The sequence below is a fragment of the Panthera leo genome, chromosome B1 (genome assembly GCF_018350215.1).
Source record: "Panthera leo isolate Ple1 chromosome B1, P.leo_Ple1_pat1.1, whole genome shotgun sequence".
NCBI classification, from domain to species: Eukaryota; Metazoa; Chordata; class Mammalia; order Carnivora; family Felidae; genus Panthera; species Panthera leo.
This window is the reverse complement of record NC_056682.1, coordinates 36393998-36415376: the sequence shown is the minus strand read 5'-3', so window position 1 is coordinate 36415376 and position 21379 is coordinate 36393998. Positions and strand designations below refer to the sequence as shown.

The 21379-nt window shown below is 39.7% G+C and overlaps 1 long non-coding RNA gene across 1 annotated transcript; it reads left to right on the top strand.

The window, feature by feature from the left end:
* The first annotated feature begins 1195 nt into the window (after positions 1 to 1195).
* On the top strand, positions 1196 to 21240 carry LOC122216888. Its single transcript, XR_006201169.1, has 3 exons — positions 1196 to 1279; positions 2176 to 2328; positions 20115 to 21240. It is a non-coding gene; the product is annotated as an uncharacterized LOC122216888 (long non-coding RNA).
* Positions 21241 to 21379: the final 139 nt, after the last annotated feature.

Here is a 21379-nt window from a genome sequence, read left to right as displayed (position 1 = left end):
TGTGCTGTTACCTAGTAAAGTTGATCAGCACATATCCTACATCCCAGAAACACCACTCATAAGTACAAACCCTAGATAAACTCTTGTACTCAGACATCAGGAGCCATGAAAGAATGCTCACACCAGCATTTACCAACGTTGCTCATGCTGGTAAAAAACTGTAGAACACACAAAAGTCTGTCAACAGTAAAGTCAGTAAGGAAATGGTGAAGTACTCATGTGATGAAATAGTAGGTGGCAATATAATGAACTAAAACTCACAAACCCATTTAGAAGAAAAGAAAAAAGTATAAAAAAATACGCACAGTATGATTCCATTATATAAACTTCAAAAACACAAAACCTAATAATATAATGTTTAGCGGTATGTGAATAGTTAGAAAGACTTATAAAGAAAAACAGGGGAATGCTATCACACAAGTCAGGATAGTGTTTGCCTTGGGGGAAAGGAAGGGAATGGAAAGGGAGGCACATGGGAGGCATTCAGATGCAGGCACTGATCTGATCTTTAACCTGGGTGGAGGCTTCATGAGTTAGTTTTCTTCTTCTTTAAAGTGTGTGTGTGTGTGTGTGTGTGTGTGTGTGTGTGTGTGTGTGTGTTAACCTCTAAACTCTGACATATTTTACACTATAACTTATATATCAATACATAGTGATGCTTCCATAGAAGCTACAACTTTACGAGACTATATTCACTAGAATAACCTGCAACCAAGGTGTGGCTCACACTCTGGGATGCACAAGGATGGAAACCTGCAAACAACCAAGAAAACAGCAGTTCATGTCTCCCGTCTCTGGTTCACTCTGGGACATATGCTCCCTGTATGGGATAGCTCCTGGAATTACTAACATTATTTAAATGGTTTTCCCCTGAAAGCTCATGGCAAAATTTCTATAATTTCACTATGCATACAAGACCCTTCACAGTTACACCTGAGTCTGCACAGCCGCTTAGAGGCCACCCATGTGCTCAGGGGCCCAAGGTCTGCATGCACTGCTGGCTGGGCACAGACTCAGGACCTCTCAGTGACCTTTTCCCTCTAATGATAGGTACTGCTGGCTTAAGCCAGTCATATTATATGCATAATATTATGTATACATATATACATATTATATACAAAATAAATTCAAATATTCATTTCTTCCCTTTCCCTTTCTCTATGTTTTCTCTTTGCAGTAAGATGCCTATAGCTGACCAGAAAGCTGTTCCTTGGAAAGTAAGCTCATTGAGGGCTGGCACCATTGTCTTTCTATTTGCAGCCCTGGTCTACCACAGAAGGTATTAGCTCCACACTATGGTGCTCATCACAGCCTGTCTCGATGTGCAGCTGTCTCTTAGGCCTATTTCTGGATGACATTACCATCCTCCACTCACTTTGAAGCCTTTCTCATTCCTGCCTATTTTTTCTCTCCCTTGTGTACCCCAGGTTTCATTTTCCCACTTCCTGTAGACCTCATCAGGAATCCTCTGACCCCAAGTGGAGTCTGCTCCTCTTTGGCCTGTACCCCATTCATTTATTGAGTACTTATTCTGTGCCCGTTCTGTATTAAATGCTTTCCATACCTTAAAATTCAATTCTCACCAACCTAGAGAGCAGGCAGGCACTATTATCCACATCTTACAGAACAGGGTACTGAAATGCCAAGGGATCCAGTAATGTACCCATCCAGGGCATACTCCAACCCAGGGCTGACTGACCCTAGAATTCACCCCATTCCCCTGCTTCTCACCACTTGTACAGGAAGTGGTGCTGTGCCACCAACAATCCTGCCCTCCGCCCTTGGCTGCCAACACATCCTCTGCTAGCAAGATCTCCCCTCTGCTAGCAAGATATGCCTGGCTCACCATGAAAACCTCAAGCAAGTGGCTAGCAACATGCACTCCTTCCATGGCTCCATCTTATGCTGACATCTGCCAGTCCAAACCCCAAGTGACCTGCATCTTTCCTCGGATCTGCCAGCACCATACAGTGTCTTCCTAATGCAGACACAGTGTCTCCTAGAGCCAATGTTTCATTTCTCGAAGAAAATGAACACAGCGTTTAGCCTTGGTGCAGTCTATTCAATCACCTCAATTTCTCCCAGTGGCTTGGTCCTTTTCCTTCTGATACGGTGTCCAAAATAAATCCAATTTCTCTGCTGATCTGAAGCTCACATCAAACTCTTTTCTTCCAGGCATGTGAATTACCACAAATACGTCCCCTGGGTTCATCCCAATTGAGCTACCTGACGCTCGGCACTGACAGTTTCGTCTCTTAGAAAGAAAAGGATGTAAGAATGGAGCTGCTACTCTGGACTTAATTCTGACCAACAAGGAAGAACAAATTGGTAAAGTAGAAGTGACAGGAAACTTGGGAGAAAGGGACCGTGTCATGTTGGAGGTTATTATTTTGAATGAAAGAAGCATTAGATATAGTCAGACATGTCGTTTTTGAAATGTAGGTTTCAAAACATTCAGATTGGTGCCATAGACAGACTCTAAAAGAACAGTGACCATATTTCCAAACCAAAAATCAAGATGTGTCACAGGCCAAGAGATTTCACGTTGCATCTGGTGCAATGGGCAGTTTGAGAAAAAGAAGTCTAGATAGAAAAACAATGATTCTAGCACACATTTCAATAGCCTATGGGAATAACAGGACAGATTATCTAAAATACTGTATGTCTGAAATTTTATCACACTAGAACACTGAAAGATGTTGAGAGGCCATACTACCAGAAATTCTTGGGATGCAATTATAGTTAATACCATTTAAAAAGACATGGAGACATCTACAGAAATCAATGCATCTGCACAGGGAGTTCTTTAATGAATATAGATTTCAAAAGGATGTCAGTAGTGGGGAGTGTCAAGGAAAGGTGTTTGAAAAAGGATGACTTTGAAAAACAGAGGAAACAGCAACTCAAATTAACTTAAAGGAAAGAAACATAAAAGTTCATTAGGAGGGTGGGCTCCAGGCATAGTCTGAGAGGGACACTTTCTAGGACTTCCTCCGTCCTACCCTCCCTGTGTGCTGGCTTTACCCTCAGGCTGGATGAAATTGGATAATACAGTCATCCCTAAACCGATCACTGATGAGAATGGTTTCATATAATTATAGTCAAATAATCACCTAGGATATACTGGGTATAAAGGATATAATGGATGTTGAGGAATCAGTCAGAATAATCACTACAGATGGGCACATAGCCAGGGAGAAATGCCAGAGTGGTATATACTGATAAGAACAGCATCTAGAGGTCACAGATAATAATGAGCTGAGGTGACATTGGAAAGGACAACACCAATGTTCTCCCAGATATATTTGTATGAATAGGACAAAGAAGCAACCTGCTCGAGGCAAACAGGGCAATGTCAGACAAAGACACAAGACAGGCATTGCCACTTAGTCCCTGTGTTGCCTCTGTCTTCATCAGAAAGATGGAGAAATTATCAGCCAGAAGACACTTGCCAGAAGATAGTGTGAGATGAGAAAAGCATCCCCAGACACTCTCAATGATCTCTGGGTTTTAGATTCAGACAAGTTTCATCACAGAGCACTGAAAGAACATGTAATTGGGAGGATATGGCCTCTAATTTTATATTTAAAGGCTCAAAGAATAGAGAAACACATTGTCTGTCTTCCTTAAAAACTTCTACGGGAACCCTCTTGCACTGTTGGTGGGAATGCAAACTGGTGCAGCCGCTTTGAAAAACAGTGTGGAGGTTCCTCAAAAAATTTAAAATAGATCTACCCTATGAGCCAGCAATAGCACTGCTAGGAATTTACCCAAGGGATACAGGAGTGCTGATGCATAGGGGCACTTGGACCCCAATGTTGATAGCAGCACTTTCAACAATAGCCAAATTATGGAAAGAGCCTAAATGTCTATCAACTGATGAATGGATAAAGAAATTGTGGTTTATATACACAATGGAATACTACATGGCAATGAGAAAGAATGAAATATGGCCTTTTGTAGCAACGTGGATGGAACTGGAGAATGTTATGCTAAGTGAAATAAGTCATGCAGAGAAAGACAGATACCATATGTTTTCACTCTTATGTGGATCCTGAGAAACTTAACAGAAGTCCATGGGGGAGGGGAAGAAAAAAAAAGAGGTTATAGAGGGAGGGAGCCAAAATATAAGAGACTCTTAAAAACTGAGAACAAACTGAGGGTTGATGGGGGGTGGGAGGGAGGGGAGGGTGGGTGATGGGTATTGAGGAGGGCACCTTTTGGGATGAGCACTGGGTGTTGTATGGAATCCAACTTGAAAATAAATTTCATATATTGAAAAAATAAAAAAAAAATAAAATAAAAAAATAATAAAATAAAATAAAAACTGAGAACAAACTGAGGGTTGATGGGGGGTGGGAGGGAGGGAAGGGTGGGTGATGGGTATTGAGGAGGGTACTTTTTGGGATGAGCACTGGGTGTTGTATGGAAACCAATTTGACAATAAATTTCATATTTTAAAAAAAGTTAATATTTCTCAAAAAATAAAAACTTGAGGAAAAGACATGGCCCATTAACATGGACCACCAACTTCACTCTTGCAATTAATTCTCTCTCTTTCACCAGCAAACACTCTATCTGCATCATTTCTGATGACTTACAAAAAATGCCCTGCTATTTCCTGTTCTGTAAAAACCTTCATTTTGTCTTCTCTTTCCTCTTCTGTCCTCTCCTCTCCTGTCTCCCTCTCTTTCTCTCTTCTTCCTGTCTTTCTCTCGCTTCTCCTCCCCCCCATCTTTCCTTTCTCTTCCTTCTTTTCCCCCTCCCTCACTCCCTCTCCCTAGCTCCCTCTCCTCTGGCATCCTATATTGCCATTCTCTAGGATTCTATACTGCTCTCTACTTTTATCTCTCCAAATTCTCTTCAATCCCATGTATACAGTAAATATGCCAAAATTTATATCTCTAGCCTGAACCTCTCTTTTGGACTCCAGATCAATACATCCAATAGCCCAGTTGACACATCATTTAAATGTCTCACAAATATCTCAACCTTCATATTTATGAAGGGGTTCCATTATTTTCTCCCCTAGAATTATGTATTCTTCCTTCTCCTCATCATTGTAAATGGAACCCCATTTACCCAGTGGCTTAAGCAAGATACCTGGGCATTATGTTTGAGTTCTTCTGGCACATTATACTGACATCTAATCAATTAGTAAGTCTTATCATTTTACTTCCTAAATGTATTTGGAGTCTGTTTACTTCTCTCAATTCCCCATGTGAACTCTCTTGCTCAAGCCTCTTTCTTTCATCCAAGTTAATTCAACAGCAGCCAGCTGGTTCCCCTGCTCCAACTCAAGTCCTTATATAATCCATTCCCCACACTGCAAGCAGAGTGAGGTTTTTAAAATGTAAATCAGATTGTTTTACTTCCTTGCTCAAAACCTTTCAATGATTTCCTTTGTATCTTGAATAAAATCCAAACTCCTTATTGTGGCTTAGCAAGCCCCACATGCTCTGACTTCAGCCAACCTCTTGGTTGACAGAAGGGCTCAAACTAACCACACAGTGCAAGCCAGAACTCACAGGTAAAGACTCTGCCTCTGTGCCATGGATTACTCCAGTTGATCTACATCCTGAACAGTGCCAAGGAAAGGGACCCCACCCCCTGTGAGCTCCCCCATCCCCCGTTTTTAAAGGCTCTTGTGAAAGTAGCCTTGAAGAAGGTTGGGTCCTCAGGGAAGCTACATGCTACCACAGAGAAAGCCAGCAGCCCAGTGCCCATGGCACCCAGAGGTCCTGTGGGAAGCTGGGGTCGGCACAGCCTTCCCACTGAGAGGAGCAGAGCCACCCACTAGATGGTTGCCAGCAGCATGCAGAGTGTCCTGATAGTCACTCAGAGTTAATCTTGCCTGTTTCCCCACACTCTCCCCCCTGCAGCCTTGGAGGCTCCTCCTCCTCCTACAGCCTCAGCTCAACTAGCCTCCTTCCAGTTCTTCACACACACCAAGCTCCCCAGCAGGAGTTTCCCACGTGATGCACCCTCCCAGATTCCCACCCAGAGGATCCCTTCCTTCCCACCCCTCCATGTATAAGTTAACATGTCACTTCTTGGAAAGGCCTTTTCTGGCTACTTCTGTTGTTCTCCACTCTTGTTCCTGATTTGCTTCTGCTTACGAATCTCAGGACTTGTACTTTGTATTTCATTTTTTTGTTTCTTTGTTTAAAGTCTGGCTCTCACTAGATTGTAAACTCCACAAGGGCAGGAACTGTCCTTTATATTATGAAATGACAGTTATCAGAATTTTTTAATAATATCTTTATTTTACAAAATTACCAGTGGAAAGAACCCTGTATCAGCCCTTATATTCTGTATTAAGATTTTTGCTGATCCATTAAATTAAAATTTCCAAGAACGACAAGGCTAGATTATAGTACAATGTCAGTAGATTTACAACCTAGCTGAATGCCCTAGCACACAGCAGTAAATAAACTGATTGATATAAACCTATATGGAGAGGCATAAGGAGCTTATGGTCAGGAGGCATTTCTTGCTCATCATTATATCCCCAGTGTAACACAGGTTGCCCAGCAGATATTAGGTATTCAATAAATATTTGTTGAGTTAGTGAGACTAATGAGGCATGGTTCCTAATGGCACGCCTCAAGAACCCATCTCTACCCTTGTCCTGTTCAACAATTTTATCAACATTGACCCAGTCCTGTTTAATATTTATATCGATAAATTGAATAAAGATAATATAAAACTGGGAGGATAACACAGTGAATGAGAAATCAAGATTCAAGATCTTGTCAGCTTGGTATAATGGGCCAAAACCAACACAATAAAATTAATAGCCTTTCCTCAGGTTTCAAAGATAAGATACACAGAGCAACATGTCAGGGATATGGTTTAATGAGTTATCTGAGGAAACAACACTGGTAGACAGAGAGGCTTGAGGGTATGATGTAAGTGGTGACTATAAGGACAAGGGAATGGGTAGCTGAGTGACACTGATGTGCTAAAGAGCAATGATAGTTCTGTGTGCTTCACCACCCACTCAGGAACAAGTGTGAAAGCCAAAGGGTTTGCTTCGTGGTGTTTAAGAAAAGCCTAACTGATTGTAGCCACTGGGCAAACAGAGTGGAGAGCCAGGCTCAGGGACTCAGCAAAAGAAGGCCCTAACAGGGAAAGCATAGGACCCCAAGACCTGGGATGTGGGGTGTCTGAATATTTACATTTGATAGTTTTGAACTCCCAGATTCCCCAGAACATGCTGGGCCTGCACAAGTAGCCCACTCAGTTACATCCCAGTGAATCCCCCTTGCTTGCCCATCATGCAGAAGCTGCAAATGATACCAGGGCCATACAAGATAACACTGACCCCTCTCAGAGTCTACCACCACCCTCCCTCCTACTAAGCAGACCAGTAACAGAGATCAGATCACAGGAGTGGCAGAACACCAAAGACATCCATTCTATCAACAATGATGGAGTAGCAGGAAGCAGCAAGTACCCTGGAGGCCTTCATAGGATGCATGCATTCCACAGAGAGATACACCCTTCTGAGATTCAGTACAGTTTTTAGGGCCCAGGGATTTGGAACAGCTTGACTCCCTCAGAAGTAAAGGGCAGATTATTGTATTCCATAATGTCCCTAACTAAGAAAAACTACTTTGAGTTCGGGAGACTGCCTGTTCAACACATTTCCTGGGTGACACAGAAGCTGCCAGCTGAGTGGTGCCCAGGACAGGAAGGGATTCTCCAACATGGTCAAAGCTGCAGTGCCTGCAAACTTTGCTCTTTGTGTCACATGACCTGATGGAAGCAAGACCAACAAGAATCCTGAAGAAACTGTTCCCAGAGGAAGCAAATTTACCATGAGAAGCAAGTGGGATCTGAGCTGTGCAAGAGTTGGATCTAGTAAATTCTGTGGCTCTCCACCAGCTTCCTTGTTTAGGCCAAAGCACCTACCCCCTGGCTGCTGAGAGCTCAGAGCTACATCCCTCCCTCACTGGGACGAGCCCTCAGCCATAGGAAGCCGACTCATCCAGAGACCAACTCATGGCCAATGATGGGCTGGAATAATGAGAGAAACCAAGGCTTAGCCCTTTTCTTTCAATTTGGGACAATTTTGAAAGGCCATCCAGCTCCAGAGTACCGTGTGGAATCTGCTTAGATCTCAGCTGCACCCACATCACAGGTCAGCTTTCCTCTGCCCAATCCTTCCAGTCTCCCTGTCTTAGAGGCATTGCCTGAGAATACTCCAATAAACCTGCCTCAGTGCTCCACCTCAGAGCCTATTTACAAGGAACCCTTTCAAATACAACAGTATCTATTACCTTCTCTATAATCATGATGATATCACTTCACTTTTCCGTTGTGTTTACTATGATTTCTTCAAGCCACTATGTCATTGTTTTCAGTTAGTTTCATCCAATTTTTATTGCTTTTAATGTGGTTTTCATCTCTATAATGTTACTGTTTTATCTTCCATTTTTCTTCAGAAGCTCTACTAACTTACATGCCATTTCTTTCTGTTGTCTGATTTTCTTTTCTGCGAACCATCTACTTCCTTTGGAGCTCTATTTTAGAAAGATTATATTGCCTGTAACTTCTGTAAGAATTTGTACACCTATTCAGATTGGCCCACATGAAATTGTATTTCTGTGAGTCAGTAATGGTCAAACATCAACAATTTCATGTGGTTGGAGCTAGTATTTATCAAGTTTTTTTGTAGTTTTTGTTCATTCCTCTTGACAGGTATGTTTTTCATCCACTTTTAGCTTTTTTATCCCTCTCTACCTTACTTGATCTTTATTTATTATTCCTATGCAAAGAGCTTGTATTTGTTTTTTTAATAAAATAATAAAGTATTATGCAAATGAGGTTAATTACTTGCTAAAGAGTACTATAAGTGGAGGTGGAGAAAAGAGCTTTAAAAAATCAGTGTAATTTATACACACCAGATGCCCTCAAAGCAGAGAATAGAAAGGAAACTCTTTTTTTTTAATTTTTCTAATGTTTATTTTTAAGAGAGAGACAGAGCATGAGCATGAACAGGAGAGGGGCAGAAAGAGGGAGACACAGAATCTGAAGCAGGCTCCAGCCTCTGAGCTGTCAGCACAGAGCCCAACACGTACTTGAACCCATAAACTGTGAGATCGTGACCTGAGCCGAAGTTGGAAGCTTAACCGACCAAACCACCCAGGTGCCCCAAAAGGAAATTCTTATGCAAGGGACCTGTAAAGGAGCAGAGGAGGTTGGATAGAGCACAGGATGTAGTCTCAGCTGGAATCTTAACTCAGCCTGATCCTGAAGCAGAAATAGTACCCAGAATGGTCCAGCATAAGGGTTTCCTCACATCAATCAGTTGGTTAGGAGCTGGGAGCCCCACACCACACCAGGGTTAGGGTGTAACCTCCCAGACATCTCTGGATGAGAAATTTTCTGGAGAAGGGCAACTGTGGACCATAGCACTCAACAGTCCTAGCAGTTGCAGAATGGAAACACTGTCCCATTAATAGGAATCTGGGCTTTCTGTGCTGCCTCCTTTCCCTTTCAGCTTGCTGTGTTTTAAGCAGTCAGCTGGGACAGTCAGGTCATCAATAAGTTGGTCATGGAAATAACCTGGCATCTCCTTCTCCTTCTGCTGCACTTGCCTTGCCTTTCTGCAGAGTAATGCCACCCACTCTTCAGGGATGCTCCCCCATGTCCTAGGGCCAGGTCACAACCTGGGGTATCATTGTTCTAACCAAAGGCTCATTGTCTTTCAGACTGAAGACACTGGTCTTTGGGGAAGTCTGCACCCCACTCATGGTACAAGGTGGCTAGCATCAGCTTTCAACATACTTCCTCTGCTCAGTCCAGTGTCCATTTTTTGACCCTGACAGTTCATACTTTGTGAGGCATTGGGAAGTTTCCTACTTTGTTAAACATGGTCGAGTTTTTTTTCATATTTTCCTTTTTGTGATGTTCCCAGGAGCTTGCAGAAGGTAAATGCCAATAATTCACGATCTGAAATAGAAATCGGGGCACCTGGGAGGCTCAATTGGTTAAGTGTCCAGCTCTTGGTTTGGGCTCAGGTCATGATCTCACGGTTGGTGAGTTCAAGTTCCACATCAGGCTCTGTGCTGGTAGTGTGGTGCCTGCTTGGGATTCTCTGTCTCTCCCTCTGTCTCTGCCTTTCTCCTCTTCACATGCACTGTATCTCTCAAAATAAATAAATAAACATGAAAAAAATTGAAATAGAAAGTCTCTCTATGGACACTTTTCCTCTCTTTAAATTGGGAAATGTATCATTTACAAAGTATAGGTAAAGTGTAAAGTATAAAAATAATAAAATAACAAAATACAACCACCTTTAGTCATTACCCAGATTAAGAGACAGAGTGTAACTGGTAACATGGAGACCCTCTTGTATGCCTTTCCTCAATTCACAGTCTCCTACCTCCTTCCCAGTAGAAACTACTGCTTTGAATTATGTTCACCATTACCTTGCCTTACTTTATAGTTTTACTGGATACATCTGTAATTCCTGAACAAAATAATGTTTAGTTTTTCCTTATTTCACTCTATATAAGTAGAATTATACCCTATTTATTCTTCTGTAAATGTTTCTTGGGCTCAATATTATCATTTTGAGATTCTTGCATAGGGAACACTGAGCTGTAATTCACTCATTCCCATCACTGTATAGTATTCCTTTTATGAGCATATCAAAATTTATTTATTCATCTTGCTGTCGATGCACATTTGGGTAGTTTCCAGTTTTGTAAAATTAAGAACAATGCTGCTGTTAACATTCTTGTACCTTTGTCCTAATGCACATTTGTAAGAATTTCTCTAGATAATATATGTATGAGTGGAATTGCTGGCTATTCGTATTTTCACCTTACTAGGTAATGACAAGTTGTTTCCCAAAGTGATTGTAGCCATTTATACTCCCACCAGCAGTGTAGGAAAGTCGGGATTTTCAGACATTCTGATTGTTGTTTATTTCGATGGTAAGAAATTATATCACAATATGATTTTAATGTGTATTCCTTGATTCCTATAGAGGTTGAGCATCTTTTTATATGCTTATTGGATAGTCACACTCTATGGTGAAATTTCTGCTCAGATCTTTTGTTCCACTTTCCTTTGAGCTGTTAGTCTTTTTCTTATTTATTTACAGTTCTTTATTATATTCTGGACCCTGAACCAATGTCAGTTATGCATACTGCCAATCTCCTGTCTCACTTTGTTGCTTTCCTTTCTTGTCTCTGTTGCTTTCCATAATTAGAAGTTATTAATTTCAATGTACCCTGCCTTTGCCATCTTTTTATTCATCATTAGGGGTTTTTTGTGCTGTTTTTAACAAATACCACCTTAAGATCATAAAGATATTTTTTCATATTTCCTTCTAAAAGTCTTCAAGTTTTGCCTTTGACATTTAAGACCTTAATCCATCTGGAATTAATTTTTGTGTATAGTGTGAAGTAAGAATCCATTTTCATTGTTTTCCATCTAGATAAACAGTACCACATATTGAAGAGCCCATCTTTTCCCCTGTCTGATTCCCTCTGTCACCTATCACTCTCCACACATGCATGGATGAATTTACAAGATTTTTTTATTATGCCTTTCCCTATGCCAAAAGCACATTTTTATTTTTATAGTATTTTTATAGTATTAACCTTTTATGTTGTTATCTGATAAGGCAAATATCCTTCTCCTCCCTTGTTCTTACTTTTTGGGAATGCACTGACTCTTCTTGACCCTTTGTGCATCCATATAAATTTTATAATGAACTGATCAAGTTCCATGAAAATCCTATTAGGATTTTGATTGGAATTTCATTGAATATATAGATCAATTTTGGAATAATTGGTATCTATATAATATTGTTATCTTATCCATAAGCATGGTATGCCTTTCTTTTTATTTAAGTCTTTTTTGATGTCTTTCAATTAAGTTTTGCAATTCTCTCCAAAAAGGAAATTGTAGGATAGTAGTTAAGAGCACATATTCTGAAAACAGATGTTTCATTAAAAAAAAATGAATTCCTACTCTGAAGTTTACTAACCACACAATATGGACAACTTACATACTCTCTTTGGTTATCAGTTTCCACAGCTGTAAAATGAGAGTAATTTATAACACCTACATCATAGTGTTGTTATAAGGATTACATAGGTTAATATAAAAGGAATGTGTAGAATAGTGCATGGTCCATGATAAATACTATATGCCTCTGCTTTTATTATCCCTGAGTACATTATATTTTGTTTTCCTACCATGAATAGCATTTTTAATTGCATTGTATGATTCTTTCCATAGTATACAGATACAATTGATGTTGATATTAATCAAAACCTGACAATCTGCTAAATTCCCTTATTAATTCTAATCATTTTTGTAGATTATTTTGAGATTTTTGTCATTTTATCTGCTAATAATACTGCCTCTTTTTTTCTAGTCCTTATGCATTTTTTTCTTGATTCATTAAATTGGCTAGGGCTTCCAGTATATTGTGGAAGTATATTGTGGCAGTAGTAGTGGCAAGAATCCTTTATTTTTCTAACTTTAAAGGGAACGCTTTTAATATTTAGCTACTAAAGAGGAAGGGAGGGAAGGAGGGAGGAAGGAAGGAAGGAAGGAAGGAAGGAAGGGAGGAAAGAAAGAAGGGAGGGAAGGAGGGAGGGAGGAAGGAAGGAAGGAAGGAAGGAGGGGAGGGAGGGAGGGAGGGAGAGAGGGAGGGTGGAAGGAAGGAGGGAGGGAATGAGAAAGATCAAGCCTGTCTAGCCCTTCTGTTCTCCCCTGGTTCTTGATTTCTCAGCCTGGTCATCTGACCACCTATTGGCCACCGGGGCCAATCTTCTGCTCTTTTCAACCAACAATCCTGGTGGACACACCCCAAATAACTCTGGGCCCTGCACACAGCAGAGGGAAAGTATGTCCTCAAGAACAACAACAAAAATATTTAGCCACTGAATATAATGTTGGCTATAAACTTCAGGTTGATATAGTGTATCTGGCTAAGGAATGTTCCTTCTATTCTGAGTTTGCTAAGACTTTTACCATGAGTGGTTATTTTTATCAGATGCTTCAGTTTGCTACCATGGTAAATTAAATCTACATATTTTTTTAATGTCAAACTAGCCTTGTATTCCTGGACCAGTATAAACTTGGTCATAAGGTGTTATTTTTGGTCTTAGATTCACTTTTCTAGTATTTTGTTTAGGATGTTTGCAGAAAAAGCCATGATTTAAATTGTCCTATAACTTTCCTTTCTTATACTGGTCTGTCGGGATTTCATATTGAGGCTATCCTGGACTCTTTTTGACTCTCTAAAACATTATGTAGGGTTAGAATTACTTGTTCCTTGAAAGCTTTGTACAGCTTACCTTACTTATACAACTGTCTGTGACTGGTGCCTTCTTTGAAGAAATGTTTCTAAATGTTGAATTAATGCCCTTCATGGCTATAGAATCATTTCTTCTTGAGTCAATTTTAGTATTTTTTAAAATTTTCTGCAGAATTTATGCAATTTCTATGAGTTTTGAAATTATTAGCATAAATATTTTAATCTCTGTTGCCTCAATCCAGAGTTATGCTCTTTTTCATTCCTAATGCTGTTTATTTGTTTCTTTTTACTGTCATACATGATCAGTCTTGCAGAGGTGTGTCAATTTTATTAGGATAGTCAAAGAAAAAAATGTCTACCCCTTTTGCTCCTTTCTATTGAATCTTTTCCATTTCCTTAATTTCTGACTTTTCCTTTACTATTTCCTTACTTCCTTCTTTGGGTTTTTTCTACTATTATTTTCTACCTTTTAAGGTTGGATGTATAGCTGCTAATTTTCAGCTTCTCTTTCTTTTTTTTTTAATGTTTATTTATTTTGAGAGAGAGAGAGATCATGCATGCACACATGCACAAGCTGAGGAGGGAAAGAGACAGACAGACAGACAGACAGACAGACAGAAGGGAATCCCAAGCAGGATCCACCCTGTCAGCACAGAGCCTGACTTGGGGCTAGATTTCACAAACTGTGAGATCATGACCTGAGCTGAAATCAGAGTCAGACGCTTAACCGAGTGAGCCACCCAGGTACCCCCAGTTCTCTTTCTTTATAATATTTGAAGTATTTGGAGCCATTATTTCATCTGTAGGGACAAATTAACCTGCATCCCACAAGCTTTGATTTATAATATTTTCACTGTTGTTTTTCCACGATACATTCATTATAGAATTTCTTTAATTTCTGATATATTTTCTTTTTTTATTTTAATGTAATTTCATTGTTGTCTATCTATTAGATGTAGATTCTTTGAAATGTGTTCAACCTAGTACTTGATCATTTTTATAAATAGTTCTCTGTGTGTTTGGAAGGAATGTGTATTCTCCATTTATTGGTGCAGTGTTCTACATATATCCTTTAAATCATGCTTATTAAATGTGTTGTTCAGATTGTCTCTGTTATTATTGATTTTCATCTGTTTGACCTATCAGTCTCTGAAAACAGGATGTTAAAATCTCCCACTTAGATGGTGAATTTGTCAATTTGTCCTTATAGCTGGATCAATTTTTGTTGTATATATTCTGAAGTTACACTATTAGATATATTCAGATTTAGAATAGTAAATTGAAGCTTTTATCAATGGATAGTGAAGGTTTTTTTAATGTCTAAAAATTTTTTGTCCTTAAAGGCTATTATATCTGATATAGATACAGATATAGATACAGATGTAGATGTAGACATAGATGTAGACATAGACATAGATACAGATATAGATATGTGTGTATATGCTTTTATTATCCCTGTGTATATTATACTTTGTTTTCCAACCATGAATAGCATTTTTAATTGCATTTTCTGATTCCAAAGTATATAGATATATATATATATAAAATCCTAAATTTCCTTTAGCATTTGCCTGGTGTATGACTTTTTCCCCATCCTTTGATTTCAGCCTTTCTAGATCTTTGGATTTTTGTACGCATCTTATAAGTAGCATATATCTGGACTTTGCTTTGTTTTGCTATGCTTTTGTTTTTGTTTTGTTTTGGGTTTTGTGGGGTTTTTTAAGTTTTTAAATTCCAATCAGTTAACATACAGTAATATTAGTTTGAAGTGTATGATTTAGTGATTCAACACTTCATTACAACACCCAGTGCTCATCACAACCTTAATCCCTGTCACCTGTTTCATCCATCCCCCCACCCCACCCATCTCTCTTCTGGTAACAGTTTGCTCTCTATAGTTAAGAGTCTGTTTCTTGGCTTGTCTCTCTCTTTTTCTTCTCTCTGTACTGTGCTTTTAAATGCAGTTGGTGATCTTTATCTTTTAACTGGAGCATTTAGCCCATTTACATTGATTGTGATTTCTCATACATTTGGGTTCATTATTACCATCTTATTTTAAACTTAAAAAATATATTTCTTCCTTCTTTTAGATTAGCTGAGTTTCACTTCCATTCCATTTTTCCTTATATTGGTTTTAGGAGTTATTCACTCTATTTTTATTCTTTTAATAGTTGTTAAATTTGTTAAATTAAGTTTAACAAATTAAATTAAATTAAATTAGATATTAAATTAAAGTGAAAAGTTAATTGTTTTAGTTTAAGCTCCTAGATTCACAGAATCTAAGACAAGTCCTTGGAGGCAGATAGCATATTTTGCAGGCAACCTAAGGAAGCAGGAATAAGAGAATGGGGAGATTGGGAAGAAAGAAAGCCCCTATCAGTGTCTTTATCAAGGTCATTGCCATGGCAAATGGGGGATTGATTCTACCAGGTTTTCTGAGGAGCATGAGAAATGAATTCTATAATTATCCACCTGCATGATGGGAAATGTGGGTAGCTATCTATAACCTTCCATTATTCATTGGTTTGGAGTTGCCCCAGGGGTAATAATTCACCCAAACCCCTGTACTTCTCTTGCACATGGGCCTGCTGGTCACCCATGGCTTTGGAGAAGTCCTCACAACACAGAGAGAAAAGGAACATGGTGCATCAGAGGTGGGATACTGTTAGCATGAGTTTGAAGTCACTGATGACTATGAACTATAACTGCAGTGTCTACTACATAAAGTATTATCTTTACTAATTCTCTCAAGAAAACAAGGATCTTAGAAGGCTTTCAATTACTTCAATCCTGACTTATATGTAATTGTTCAGGATTTTTACTGATTTTTTTTATTCCACAGATTAGGCATAGTTAATATTGTTTTATACAGTCAATGTTCATTTAGATTTACCCACATATTATTTCCTGTGTTCACCAATTCTTGTAATATTTTAAGCCCTCCCTTTGAAATCTTTTTTCTCCTTCCTAAGAACTCTCAGAAATTCCCTTAGTAAAACCCATTGTCAATAAACACGCCCAGGTTTTCGTTGTCTGAAAATTTCTTTTCATTCTCCTTCTCCTCATTCATAAAAGAAGTTTTGTTAGATGTAGCCTTCTGTGTTGACACTCATGTTCTTTCCAAAATTTAAGAGTTCCTTCCCCTAGTTTCTGCATTTGATTGCTAGCACAGAGAAATTATCTGTCAGCCTAATTTTCATTCCTTTGCAGTAATTTGTCCTTTGTTCCTGGCTGTTGTTAAGATCTCTTTTTCTTGGTGTCCTGCAGTTGCAAGTGGTGTACCTGGATGTGGACTTAAGGAACTTAAGCCTGGGTGTCTCTTATCAAATTTGCAAACTTCTCAGTCATTATTTAGCACATATATAATGCAGCCTCTCCCTTCTTCTGTCTTTTGTCTATTTTTTAAAATTCCAATAATAGAAACACTGGATCTTCTCACTGTGTCATCCATGACTCTCAAACTCTCTCAAAGATCTACCTTTCTGTTCACTAACCTTCTCTTTGACTACCCACTACATTTTAACTTTATTTATAAAGGTTTTTCATTTTTAGAATATCTGCCTGACTTCTTTTTAAACTGTCTTTTTAAATTTTTAAAACTGCCTATTTAAACTAAATAGGTCTGTCTGACCTATTTTTACAATCTCATGATTTGTTTTTTTAACATACTTTTATTTATTTCCAAGGAAGTATTAAACATTCTGGCTTTAAATTCTCTATCTGCCTATTCCAATATCTGCAGTCTTTGTGGTTCTAATTTTGTAGTTGGTTGTTTCTGCTGACTCTTGCTAATGGTGGTTTGTGAACCCATGTGTTTATTGATTTCTCATTGTGAGTTCATGTTCCTAAGATCTTTATCTGAAAGAATTCTCCAGTCCTGCATTTAGAGTTTTTCTCCAGAGACTGTTTATATTTGTTTCTTCCAAATGCCTGGGGGCATTACTAACCTAGGACTACTTAGAACTAAATTTTCAGAATACACTTTTTTAGGTCACATGTAATATAAATTCAGACACCAAGCCCACATGAGGGAGGGTTTGTGGATAAGAGTTCTCAGGGTAAATATGTTCTTTTATTCTGTAACATCCAGAGCTGAAGGCATATTTTCTCATCATCTCCCTTTGTGGGGTGGGTAATTTTTTAGATCACCCATTGAGGGACCCCAGCTTTATGTATGGGTATTCCCACTTTGTTTAGACCCCAGCCCCCTTTCTCTTATTTCCTACATGTTTAATCTAAAAGGACACATGCCTGCTCCAGAGTTTAGATTAATTCAGACTTTCTTACACGTGCTCTCTGAGGAATTCCCTTACTTTCCTACCAGCTCATTCATGCATTTGAAAGACACTTTTTAAATCCAGCATATTTAGGTAAGCTACACTAATGGGAGTTCTTCCGAACATATTTTCTCCATTCTTGCCCTCCACAGACTTCATTTGCCAGGTCTCTTAACATACCAACAAGTTTCCTACACATAGAAAAAAAAGGTAATATCCTTTTTAAAGTGCTATGGAGAATCATAGGACCCACATGCACTCATGTTGTCCCGCATTCTTGAAGGTCTTACCATCAGAGACATTCCTCTTTAGATCCAGGCACTACTCTCCAGAAGGCCTACATAAATTGGGGTTTCCTGGGAGGAGCAATGTCTGAGCTGTTGATACCTGTTCACCTAGCAGACATTAGCTAGCTCTCACTAGCCAGACCTCCACACAATATTTAGGTTAGGGCAGGTAAGGAGAAGGCAGGAGAGCTCTGGAGGCTAATGTGGTGAGTGCCTAGAGAGCAAACAAAGGTTGGAGATTAAGGACAGAGGCATATGTTAGTGTTGGGAGTGGGAGGCCAGATAGCTAAGGGGTATCATGAGTTTCTCCTAGGGAAACTAAGAGAAGACTGGGGAAAGTAGCAAGAAGAGATCAGTTAGATGCTAAATATAAACCACAGAGGTCTTTACTAAGTTGCTAAAACCCATCGCTACCCCTAGAAGAAATAAAAGCGAAAGAAATGAATAAAATTTGCATGTTACACATTTAAGCCATAGAATTAACTAGTCTGATTCCATCAGATGAAGAAACAGAGCCCAGACAGGTAATGATGTTTGTCTAAGCTCACACTGTGAGAGCTCAGACCTGGGTCTTCAGATTCCTAATTTCAGCATTTATTTTTTTTGTCTCCCAACATATCCTATGGTGTGTTCTGTACAACACTAGTTCCAGAAGATACTGTAAGGGCTACCTAAGGAAAACAGACAGTAGCCAGATGTAACTAGAGACACTGAGGTTAACAGTGTTAGATACATTTCAGAGGATTTTTTGGAGGATTTTTTAATCCCTTTTATTATACAATTCTGCTCTGTGATGCTCAAAGACAAGGGTGTAGAATACAGAGTTTCCTAAACTTGACTATGGAGTTGGTTTTCTAATTGAACATCCCAAGGGATTAATGTGCTGCAGAAAACAATTTGGAAGATGCTAGGCTATGTCATACTGCTCTTCTAATTCTGTAACTCTTCTACAATGTTGGTTGAATTTATGACAACAAGCATGTATTACACAGGCCATCTGCCCAGCACTATACTAAAGCAGTGGAGGACTCCAGGATGAATAATGTCCTCAGCACCAGGATGCTTGTATTGTCCCAACAACATTCAGATACATGCAAAATTAATTGTAATCCCACACAGAATATGATCAAGTTGCTTTTGAAAATTACGATAGGGGTGTCTGGGTGTCTCAGTCAGTTAAGCATCCAACTTCAGCTCAGATCATGATCTTACAGTTCATGACTTTGACCCTTGCGTTGGGCTTTGTGCTGACAGCTCAGAGCCTGGAGCCTGCTTAGGATTCTTTGTCTCCCTTTCTCTCTGCCCTCCCTCACTCGCACTCTGTCTCTCTTTCTCTCTCTCAAAAATAAGTAAACGTTAAAAAAAAAAGAAAAGAAAAAGAAAATTACGATAGTGTTTTGGGGGACAAGAGGTTGTAAATATCACAAGTGGACAGAATTATCACATTACTTCATTGCTTGGACATCTGACGGATACCTAAAAGTAACTTCTCCAAAACGGAGTTTCTAATATCCCTCCATCCAGTTTCTTTCAGTATTCTCCACCTTGGTGAATGACATCTTTGTTTGCTCAGGCTAAAAACTGCATAAGCAACCTTGACAACTCTTTTATTGTCATACCTCACAACTAATCCTTCAGCAAATTTTGTTGGCTTTACCCTCAAAAACATTCAGAATGTGAACACTCAGCAGCACACAGGTGTAAGCTCTCATCATGTCTCACCTAGATTACTGCCATAGCACACTCTCCCTGCTTCTGCTTCCACTTGTGCACTCCTATGTCTTTCTGCAAAACTGCAGCAGGTGTAATCCCTTCAAAATCCAAATCAGCTCATGTTCAAACCATTACAATGGTCCTTACGATGACCTGTGAGGTCATATGATTTGGTCCTATTACCTCTTTGGCTTCCTATTACTGGTCTCCCCTTGAATCTCTTATTTTAGAAACACTGGCCCCTTCACATGACTCTCTAGATATAGTCTTACCTCTGTACCATTGTATGAACTGTTTCCTCTCCCTGGGCCATCTTCAATCGTATGCTCACATGTTCTTTCCTCACACCCCCTTCAAGTCAGCATTTAAATGTCATCTTCCAGTGAAAGAACACCTGTTTCAAATCGTAATCCCCACCTCATCCATAGCATTCTCCCCCCCATTTATCTAATTATTCATGTGTTTATTTTCTTCTCTCTCCCCACTAGAATATAAGCTTCAGGAAAGCAAAGATTTTCTCATATTTTGTCTCCTGTTCTTCCCTAGAACATGAAGCAATGCCTCACACACCAGAGGAGCTCAGCAAATACTTGTTGAGTGAAAAATGAACAAAGCAAATTGTAAGTGGCCAGAGAGAGCCTTAATGAAGGAGGCGGTATTTGGGAAGAGTCTTGGAAGGAGCTGAGTGAAAAGAATACTGACAGAGCCCTCAGAGTAATTGCATCCTGGTCCGGCTCCACCAATGACTAGCATCTCATCTTGAGCAAGTCACATCCTTTCTCAGCTGGGCTTTGCTCGGTCATGGATTTCAGGCTGGGGCTTACAGAGCCCTGGAGCTCCTGAGAGGGGCTTCTGGGTCTGGGGAGAAGAGGGAGCACGTGGCACCACCTCTGTTCCCTTCAGCGTAGCTTTGCTCTTCTCTCTTGGACGTTTAGCATCTGCACAAAATTTCCTTTGAAACAATTACACTGTTAAAAATTAAAGGCTTGAAAGCCATAGCCCTTGGTGATCTCTGAGGCCCCTAGTCCTCCTAGGATGTGAGGAAATCATGCGGACAACCTCTAAGGCAAAAGGATGAGGGTGGTAAAGCTGCCCTGCCTGAAGAAGAGCCCTCTGGATCCATCTAATCCAGAGGGCAAGAGGTGAGGCACCTGCGGTAAGAAACCTCTGTCCCGAATCCAGAATTCTGGCATAGCCAACTAGTCTCCCCACAGGCTGCTGTGGGGAGATCTGCGAAGCCAACATCCCACCATTGAGTTTAGTGAGTGAAGAATAGAGCAGACAGCCCAGCTTGGAGAATTCAGCAGGTGTCAAAATTCTGTCCGTGCAGCTTCCTGGATAAATTCAGAGCCCAGGATTCCAGCCTCACACTAATTAAATCATAAGAGAAAATGATAGAGTGAAGAAAGAAGACACTGGAGTAGCTGAGAGCTGCTGAAAGTCTGTGTTAATGATAGCTGATTCTACATTAGCATGAATGCCTTCGGTTAACAGGAGAAATGTGCTGAAGCAAAAGCTTTTGCCAGGCCAAACACATCTGTGAATAATTGAACAATATTCATGTTGAAGGAGTCAGCAATTTATCACCGGCTTGGCCTCTACTTTTAGAAGGAGTGAATAACTTTTTGAGTGAGGAGATTAAAAACATGTACACACAACTCTCTCTCTCTCTCTCTCTCTCTCTCTCTCTCTCCTCTTGTCGCAAAAGTTCAGAAGCCAACAACATTTGTATGTGACGATTTGAAATCATCTGAATTGTATCTTTGCAGGATTTGGAATTAGATGCAACTAACTTGAACACTCTCTGCCCT